The sequence below is a fragment of the Drosophila nasuta genome, chromosome X, assembly GCF_023558535.2.
Source record: "Drosophila nasuta strain 15112-1781.00 chromosome X, ASM2355853v1, whole genome shotgun sequence".
NCBI classification, from domain to species: domain Eukaryota; kingdom Metazoa; phylum Arthropoda; class Insecta; order Diptera; family Drosophilidae; genus Drosophila; species Drosophila nasuta.
Window position 1 is genome coordinate 13,558,180 of NC_083459.1, and position 3,553 is coordinate 13,561,732.

At 36.3% G+C, this 3,553-nt stretch overlaps 1 non-coding gene across 1 annotated transcript; it reads right to left on the reverse strand.

Annotated features, from left to right (window-relative positions):
- Window positions 1-2,745: 2,745 nt before the first annotated feature.
- Trnaq-uug (transfer RNA glutamine (anticodon UUG)) lies at window positions 2,746-2,817 on the reverse strand. Its single transcript has one exon. It is a non-coding gene; the product is annotated as a tRNA-Gln (tRNA).
- Between the last annotated feature and the right edge of the window lie 736 nt (window positions 2,818-3,553).

Below are 3,553 nucleotides of genomic sequence, written 5' to 3' on the forward strand. Positions count from 1 at the left end.
CTATTTGTTCTTGTTCTTTTTGTTTTTTTTTTGTTTCTGTTGTCAGTGAAGATTTGTTGTAGATTTTGTTTTAAGCATTTTGTTGTATATTGTTTTAGCTGCGGCAATTAACACAAAAGCATTAATTAAGTTAGGAACTAATGTCTTTTAGACAGCAGCTGCTCTGACAGACAGCCAGACGACATGAATGAAGATGATTTGTTTAAGGCAGAGATAGAGAGAGAGAGAGAGATGTGGTCTCTGTCGCTCCCCTCTTGCCACCTCTTCGATTGTCCCGAAGAATTACTCCCGAGGCAGGCAGAAAGAGCGGGTCTCGCGGTCCATGATCCATCGTCCATTCGGACAAGGCTGCTTAACAAATTAAAACATTTCAATGTTGAAATTCGTTATAAATGAATGAACATTGTAACGGCCAAAGTGACGCGGGGATCGTGTAAAAATAAAACGCAGCCCAGGGACTTTATTCAAGAGGGGGCCGACGGGGAGGAGGAGGGAGGGAGACTTGGCTTAACCAAAAAAAAAAGGTTGTAGGCAATTTTCGCCTGGGTTTCGACAGCAACAACAGCAACAGCAGCTGTTAACTTGGCTCGCTTTTGCTTTGTTAGTTTTTCCAGTTTTTCGTTGTTGTTTCTTTTTTTGTACAAGCTTGTTGTGTGTGTTTTCGTTGTTATCTGAACAGTTGGAAAACAGAAAAAAAAAAATACATAAATATATATGCGTAAGTAATAATGATGGCCATGTCCATGTCCATTGAGGCCTCAACCTCAAGCGCGATTAACCAGCTCGTAGGCATTTTGCTAATTGAGCTAACGACAAGTTCCTCTTCATCGTTCATCGTCCATTCATCCATCGTCCATGCTGCGTTTTGGCCAGTTTGAGAAATGGTGTTAACATTTCCGGCGTTTCGACCATTTGCAGAACCGGCCAAAAAACTTTTACTTTTCCCAAGGCAAGCTCAAGCTCAAGCTTGCTAGCAACACTGTTTTTGTTAACTGTTGCCAAGCGCCAATATTATCATCGTTTGGCATTCAACCCATTAAAGGGCCTGCCCAGCAACAACAACAACAACAACCAACAACTAAAGCTGCGCAATAGGCCTAAAATAATTAAAAGCGCGTTTTTTTTTGTTTTGCCAAAAATAATACCTAACTTAGCTTTATGTATGCGAAGTGTTGTGTGCTCATGTTTGCTGCCCTCAAAATTGTACGCACATATATGGTAATCTAATTTTGTTGTTTGTTTTTCGTTTAGCGAACAGCTAAAACATAACGAAACGAAGGATTAAACAGATTACTGTTTCGACAACCAAACTACCAACAAAAAAACGAAAAAAAAAAGAGAAAATGTAATTTGTGTTGTCTTGGCCAGCTAACTGTAATGGTGAAACTCTTTACATGATATGCTACTCGAATATGATTAGGCAAAGAGCACATTGATAGACCCTTGATAAGCACAGGAAGTCTTCAGGCATATCAAGATGAAGTTTTGCTACTTTTAAGAAATCCAAAAAACATATAGATGATTATCAAGGCTAGTCGGAAATTGTATTCAACTAATGTCAAACATTATTAAAAATTATTTCTGCAAATTTAATAAACATAGCTACAACAGTTCCTCAGTTCACATAGTTAGGATAGCTCATAGTAGAACTAGAGTTATTGAATGATCTCAAATAGTATATAACTAATTGCTAATACATTAATATATTGTTTTAGCAAATTTCATAAACATAACTGGAATAGTTCCTTAGATCACATAGTTAGGATTACTCGAACTAGAAATAAAATTATGTACATGTCTGAAACTGCATTTAACTAATTGCTATAATAATAACAACTTGTTCTACCAAATTTCATATATATAACTAATTTCTCAGTTCACACAGTTAGGATAGCTCAAACTAGATATTAAGTTATTGAAAAACTGCTAACATTATAATACATGAATCAAATTTCATGATCATAACTACTGTATTTTCTCAGTTCACATAGTCAGCAAATGTAGAACTAGAACTATTTTTAATACGCGCTCAATTAAAATATTCTTAATAATACTCGAAGCATTTGCTATCAGTAATTATGTTGCGATTGGATGCAAATAAATGAATGATATTTCAACTTGATTAACTAGATAATGCGACAATTGAATGAGGCGTTGATTTTTGTGAACGAATATTAGCTATTATCTTGCACTTCCCACCCATCATCATCATCAATTCATTATTAGGCATGATTGAGGGCACGCAAGTCTAATTCTGTCAATCAGACAAAATGATAAGCGACACTTGACATTAGGCAAACGACGGAGGTAAATGCCTAATCAATTTGCTGGTAATGCCAACTAAATGGGGAAGTTATTTTTTTCGTATTACGTTTGCCACGAAAATCCCCGAAAATTTCAAAGAATGTTATTAAGCGTTAATTGAGATTATTATTACATCGATAGTTGGTTAATAGAATTGCGTTTGTAAAATAGATAAAGAAGTTTTCAACAATTTTGAGCAATACAAAATTATTGATAATGTAATTTATTGAAACTTTTTATTAAATTTTATTTATTTATCTTTGATATTTTATTTGATGTATGTACTATTTAACCTTATTTTAGTACATTATACTTTCTTTAATGCAAAATAGATTAATATAATTTACTTAAAATGAAGTCAGCTTAAATTTCTGATTCGATTTGTACAGTGAGTTAAATTATTGTAATTAAAAAAAGAAAAAAGTAAAGCTTTTACTGTTGAGGTTCTACCGAGATTTGAACTCGGATCGCTGGATTCAAAGTCCAGAGTGCTAACCATTACACCATAGAACCAGTTGAATGTCGGGCGCCCAAATCCCATTGAAAAGATGGGAGTGTGAGCGAGTGCGACAGCAGAGCGAGAGACGAGGCAAAGTACGATTGTGTATGTGTGTGTGTGTGTGGCAGCTGTGTGCTCAGGCTCAGCTAAAAATAGCATTTCACCAGGGGTTGCGTCTCGCTCTCACTCTTGCGCACTCTCACTCTTTCTCTGTCTCTCTGCTTGGTCCGCTTACAGGGCTGGGCGAGAGAGATGCGCGGCGCTTTGATTGAGACAAAGGTGAAGCTACAAAAACAGTCGCAAAGGGAGATGTAAAAAGGTTGTTGTTGTTGTTGTTGCTGCGGCTGAACATTTTTTGGGTCTCCTTTTTCATTTTTCTCTCGACTTCGTCAAAAGGTAAAGGAAACCGGGAAAGGGGCTTTGGATGTGCGATATGGGAAACGTTCAAAGGGACGTTGGGCATAGCGGCAAATAATTCGAATTGACATGACCGAAAAAAAAACGAAATTAACAAAATCTGCAATAGCATTCAATTGGAAACTGTGCTGAGTGGAAACCCAAACGGATAAAGGTCTTGTCTTTTCTAATACAATACGAATATTCATGCGTCATTAGGATCGAAGAGCAGCAAAAAAGATTTTGGAATACTCCAACACATAAATACTATATGTATGTAAAGCCAATATCAGGAAAGTTTTAAAGCTTGGAACTTGGAACTTTTCAAGAACTATTCGCTTAGAACGGAAGTGT